Source organism: Perca flavescens, chromosome 2, assembly GCF_004354835.1.
Source record: "Perca flavescens isolate YP-PL-M2 chromosome 2, PFLA_1.0, whole genome shotgun sequence".
NCBI lineage: Eukaryota > Metazoa > Chordata > Actinopteri > Perciformes > Percidae > Perca > Perca flavescens.
The window spans coordinates 31570214-31577286 of NC_041332.1; positions in this window are offsets into that span (position 1 = coordinate 31570214).

Consider the following 7073-nt stretch of genomic DNA (forward strand, 5'->3'; position numbering starts at 1 on the left):
CGAGGCTAATACACGATCAACGCTAATGCTTTGAAAGAAAAGCACTGAACGCGTCTGAAACAACACTGACATAATCATCAGTCACATGATTGTTTTGACAGCCTGGTCTAATGTTTCTACTGTGAATGTAGTCATCTCATATGTTCTCTAGGCCTGCACCTCTCTTGACTATGTTAAATTGCAACAATAACTGGTCATAATTCAGCCTAGCCCCAGTTTGTGCCTCCTGTTACATTTGCGTTACAGAGCTAAGCAGCCGTTATCCTGAAAAATCTGAAACCCAGACGGTTGTCCAACACTGGTAACACTACTGCTGTTTTGAAGGCACTTTCAGAATTTGTAAAGACTCTTATAACTAGAAGGGCACTTGGAGAACACAGCTCCCGCCAAAGCCTCGCCTTATCTCGCAATGTTAACGTAAGTAAATATAATTTGTGTTTCCCCTCCTTTCCAACATGTAATGCTTTCTTTCTTGGCCCATGCTACACCCTTTCACCAAGTTTCATGAAAATCAGGCCAGTAGTTTTTCTGAAGTCCTGCTGACAAACAGACAGAGACAACAGAGAAAGAAAGAAAGAAAGAAAGAAAGAAAGAGAGAAATATTCTGTCCGTTGCACAATATTGAAACATTTTAGCCAGTGTCCCAAGTTGCAACTATATTTCTAATGCAGGTAGCCGGAAATGACATGTCATTGCTCATTTGTATGTCACGAGAATGATTTTATGGAAATAATACAATGTAACATCAATATGGACGTAAAATAACTGACAAAGGTTATAGATTTTGTTTCACGTCGTACAAATTGAGCATGAACATATGTCATTTGCGGCTGCCATATTTGTTTCTTAGAAAGAAATACTCCACTGCACAATTATGCAGTGTTTAAAGCAACACTGGAGCACCTTTCCGCTTCGGTCCCCCTATAGGTTGGAAGCGGAATTGTCCATTACCATTACCGTTACCATTACCATTATTCTTATGTCTCATTCGAACTACAGATCTGCTACCCGAGCTGGCAAACTTGCACCAAAATAATGTACCTTAAAATAATGTTTCCAAAATCGTTTAAGTGGTTCATCAACTCGTAACAGGGTGAACGGCACTTCTGCATTCGCTTTGCGGCCCTCTATCGGCTGTAACCGCACTATGCAAGTTTGCCAGATCTGGTAGCGGATCTGTAGTTTGAACGAGACATAATGAGACATCACAATAGCAGTAATGGACAATTCCCCTTCCAACCTGTAGGGGGACCGAAGAGGAAAAGTGCTTTGGTGTTGCTTTAATTTCTCAAGTTGTGTAAATGTTTCCCCTAATCGAAACATGGTAGCCGAAAATGATTTGTACAATGTGAAACAAAATGAAAAATGTTTTATATGTCCATATAGCTGTTAGCCTACATTGTGTTGTTTTATATTTTCATACAAAGAACTACTTTTTAAAGATGAACTGATTTCTTATCTCCATGACTCAAATGTAATGGTAGTACATGAGAGGCACAGACTGAGGCTTAATACAGCCCTGTTGACCATTTCACACCACTTGCCTTTCAAACTGCATTGTGCCATTGCCTTGATGGCAGCAACACTCACGACAGTGCATTGCCTTAAAGCTTAATGTAGCCGATCCATCACCAGTAGTAACTGCTCGATCGTAAAAAAGGAGAGTAGAAATTTTTCCTACATTCCATCCCACCGAGCTAAAAAACAGTGACTCCGCTGGTTAGTAATACGCTCGTAGTGATACACTTTGTACATAATGTAAAGACATAGTATTTTTCTGACTATCAATATGTTTACATAGCATTAAGAGTGAAGTATGTGAGCACACAGATATTTCAAAAATGATCCAAGCATGCATATCTTGTATCAGAGCCCTGCCCTACAGTGCGTTGACATGCGATGGGTGTCTTCCTCTTCCTTGTAATGCAAATGAAGTTGATGTACCGATGACACAAAAGGCCCAGTGTGACGTGCCACTGTGTGTGTGTGGTCTGCATGTAGCCTAAATTGAAACAAGTATCAAGTGAAGTAATCGAGGGCTGCAACTAATGATTACTTTCCTTATCGATCAATCTGACTGACGAATACTTTCTTCAATGGGTCCATAAAAAGCCAGAAGACAGTGAAAAATTCACAGAAGCCAGAGTAGACTTATTAAAAATGCTTGCTTTGTCCAAACCCAAAGATATTCACTTTTTAATTATCGATTTGATTGTCAAAATTTGCTGATTACTTTGCTGCTGATTGGTTGGTTGGTTGATTGATTGATTGATTGATTGATTGATTGATTAATTAATTAATTAATCACCTACTGTAGTTCAGCTCTTTACTTTTTAAATTGAGTATTGAGTATATGTGTCAGGGAATGCTACAGCTCATTAATATTTTACTGCTATTCAGCCTAAAATACAATCAAAAAACATCTTTAATTTGAGCGTGCAAATTCACTTTGGAAGCAGCAGTTTTTACACGATTGAGAGCTCTGGAAAAAGCTAGTAAGTGGACCTTGAGTAAAGATTGGGAAAACCCCATTCAGGATTGGTTTAAGGTATATCTTCCTGTAAACTTAAAATCACACAGATTGTATAAACCTTCAAACCAAGGAATAATGTGTCTTTAGCCTAAACAATACATTTGTCTCCGTACAAAGTTTAATTGTGGAATCAACTTTTTTGTTTACATTTGGATTATTTGGAACGGGCTGTTCAAAGAAAGAACACACCAACTTAATTTGCAACTTCAACAGCTGTATAGATGCGATTCCTCCAACCTGGACACAATGTATAGCCTACAATCAGTCTCAGTCTTCTGCACTGTCTGTCCTCAGAGTCGTCCTTTGTGTATCCCACAATGCACGCTGCTTGCACCTTTTTAACAGCCCCCGAACGTTACAATGGGTGCCCTTTTACATTTTATCTGACTGGCTTACAGCAGCAGAGCTGCTGAGGAATTTGAATACTTACTTGCCCTTTTCGTCACCACTTCCTTGTTACGGGATGGTTACCATAGTAACAGCCCAAACATCAATTACGATTGCTTACTAACGGCTCTGTAAACCTGAAAGGTCATGGCATCTGCAAACCTAATGTATAGACGGTATTGTTTCAAGTCACTATGCAAAACGTGCTCACAATATGTGACTTAATATTATTTAGAATTAATCTTTTTTTTTTTTTTTTTGCCCTTTTTAATTCATTACCAACAGAATTGCTGCTTCTCTAGTAGTATAAATATGTATTTCCTTCATTTATCTTTCACCAAATGATTAAATGTCCCTTGTTTTGGCATTAATTTACACCCAAGGAAGTCTTTTGCACACTGGAAAGGAATGACTAGTGTGTGTTGTTTTTTTTACCATGTGATGAGAACCGTTGATGTGTCTGCTGTAGTTTAACAATCCATGTACTGTAGGTGCTCTACCGCTCTGCTTGGTCTGAAGCCTCCCAATGAAAAAGCAAAGACTGATCATATGATCATCTCTGATCACTAGGCCACAGGGCTGCAAATTGTGACGTTACTCTTCTGCAGTTTGGATTTCTGATGATGACATCCGAGAAATAAATAAAATTCACATGTTGCTGTGTAAACGGAAAACTTGTTCCGGGTTTTTCTTTATCCTAATTGTTTGTCTGTCTATTTAAAATAGCTGGTTTACTGCAGTCTTGATGCCACAATGTGGAAACTGACTTCTAATTTCAAGCTTTGCATTCCCACTATAATGCCCACAAATCACAAGAAGTTAGTATTATTTAAGATAAAATGAATATGTAAAATAAAACTAAATAAATAATCAAACTGTGTTGACAATTTCTCCTCCAGATTATTGTCAACTTTGTATATGGTTTGGTTTTAAACAGGCAGATTTTATATTTGCAAGTTATTTATAGCGAAACACTCCAGGAAGCAAAAGTACAAAAGCCTTTACAGCAGTAGTGTCAAACTCGGTTTCACTAAGCGCCACATTGGAAAATAAGAATCGCATCAAGGGCCAGACATTTAGAGTTTATTGACATGTTTTCATTTTGACAAAGTCAAATATCTTTGACTGTATTATTGCATGTCTTATGAAGCCTTCTCCCTTACAGTTTGGTCGACATAAAGCCCTAAAAAAGTCAGCAAAAAAGTTCCTTAGCCATCATAGAAAAAAGGCCGAAAAGCATCGGCAAAATTGGGCTGAAATTTATCGTGAACCTAAATTGATATGTGTGCCGGATCAAAATCTGCGAGGGGCTGGATCTGGCCCAGGGGCCTTGAGTTTGACACACGTGCTTTACAGTCTATGACAGAGGTCTTCAATGTTTTTCAAGCCAAGGACCCCCAACTACATATTGTATAAAATAAAGTTACATATTAAACCAATGCATATAAAATACTAATGGCTGGCTCAGTGACTACCTTACCTAGAAGCCAGTAAACCTATGATCAATGTGATTTTTTTTCACAAATGGGCTGATTTATATTTGCCAGTAATTTGTTGGATTCATGTTAAGACATTTAAAAAACATTAAGCTTTCCAGGGTTGCAAAGAAACTCCCTTCATTAATGTTGCCTGATGATGGTCTAGTACCCAAACGTTGCCTACTATTACATTTATTTTTTGCAAGTTAGACAGTGTGCAGGAGTTTCTTTGCACTTAATTATCCCCCTCCGACACACCTGTCTCAAAATATTTTATATTCATTCTTTCAAAAAATTTACAATAATTTGGTACCCCCCCCCCTTCAGTAACTCTGAGGCCCTGGACCCCCTGTTAAAGAGCTCTGGTCTATGACAAAAACATAGAATCGGTGAACCTCAGCATCTACACCAGCAGAGTGCAGCAGAGTATCTCGGGTGCCAGCAGTCCTGTAAATGACCCTCTCAGCTACTTCTCTGATTTTTTTCTAGGTTTGAAAACGCTACTGTTTTGGCTGCTACATTTGAATATTTTACAACGGTGTGTGTCATTTTGTTGTTTTTGGTTACAGTTTTTGATTTTATGCTTTGAGAAATCTCACAGAACCCAATGTTAACATCATGTGAAACACAATGACCTTCAGTAAATGGAGAGACGTGACTTATGTAGAGGTATGTACATAAGAGTGATATGACACTGTCATGAACACATGACACTGTCATGACACATGAACCCTAACCCTAACTTGTCATGACAAAAAAACGAATTAAAGAAGCGTTATGTCATAAACGTTTATGACTTATTTATAATGTTTATGACACGTTCATGACCGTGTCATGTCACTCTTATGTAGATACCTTCAAGTAAAGTGTAACCCTTTAAAACAGTCACACTAAAACCAGAAAAGGCAAAGCAGCTTCAAACGGTTTGATCTAGAGTGAATACACTAGAAACACAGTATACTGGTCACTAGGACCAACTTTTATTTTTACATTACATATAAGTTACTCTAGTCCTCTGTAGTTCCTTTATAATACTGTTCATCGGCCTTCTGTTGTTTACCCATCGTGTTCTACATTCAAAGGAAATCTTGATTTTGAATTGGTTTAAAAGGCCTCAGTTTTTTTGGTTCAAATACTATAATCAATGTTTTTATGCTCAGACATTACAGACTGTAATGATTTTAGAGACTGTAAACTACAAACAGACAAAGTGCACCTCAAGGAACATCTGCTTCCTTAATAAAAGCAACAACAACAACAACAACAACAAAACACTGTTCATAATGTATTACCATAATTGTAACATATTTGGATCTATTAGGAATAAATTATAACCATAATGGACAAAAAGTATGTCTGGTTATGCTTAGTACTTTAGATATAGGCATATATGCTATGGGTTTAGCTCAAGTCAAAGGACTATTTATTGTATAGCATTTTCTTTTTATTGGTTTACACATATACAAATACTACAGATTCATATACACAAAATCGATAAAAGATGTGATGGAGAGATAAAAATGGGCAATCTCCAATGCATAATCGAAAGAAACTAAAATACTGAAAAGGAAAGAAAGGGGGAAAAAACCAAAAATAAATTACAAATGAAATTACACACAATATCAAATTAACAGAGTACAAAAACAAAAGGTAAAAATAATATGAGAACTACATAGGTTGTTTACAAATCCCTTCCATAGGGGTAAATAGCATAAGATGTCGCGACTTGGCACGTTTATCTCGAGATCAAAGTTGCTGTGCATGTGTGAGGGATTATGCTCCTCTCAATCCCTCCTTATCCTGCAGCTCAACCTAACAGCCGAGGAGTAGATTCTTTACTTTCACTCTGACACTGCTGCAGGAGGCAGCCACGGCTCTTGTTTTGGATTTTTTGTTTTTTTTGATTGATGAAAAGAGCAGCTGGGGGATGTTCTGCTGCTCGGCAAGTACGTCACGAAACAGACAGCAGGGATCAGACAACAAGCTGGACAGGAAGGAGTTCACAGCAACACGGCATCCCTAGAGAGAGTGAGTCACAACTTCTGTCTGTTTTATGAGCCATTTTCAGTGCACATTTACTACAGCAGTCTGCTGGGGGGTAGAAATAATAATAATAATAATAATAATAAAAAAAGCACATCTTCTTATGGTCAATTTCAAATGATTCAAATCTGAATGTTGGTATGTTTGCAGTCAATTGAATCTGACATCAAGCATTGGCAACCAAAATATGGAATTGTAAAATGAAAATATGCCCCCCCCTCAAACAAATGAGGCTGTGACCTTTTTATAGCAACGTTTTTATCACGCAATCTTGAGTTCACGTGAGTTCATTCTTCAGAGACGGTTTGCTGTGTAACACCAGGTGACAGTCTCCTAAGAGTTTTCTTCCAGTGTCCCTTTGATAACCTTACTCCCTGTCACTTTAAAAGGACACAGTGTCACACCCAACCACTCCTGACCTTTAACAAATACACCATTTCCACATAAATGTAATGCCAACATGCTGGGATTTAGTCTCATTCTACCACAGCTACAAGGATTATCTGTGTGAGACCAATTGAAATACAACACCCTCTTTGTAGAGGACTGTCCAGACTGTACAGTACAGGCAAGCCAAATCATCCGATAAAAAACATGCACTTTGAAATGCTCAGGGTGTCTTTTTTTTTTAA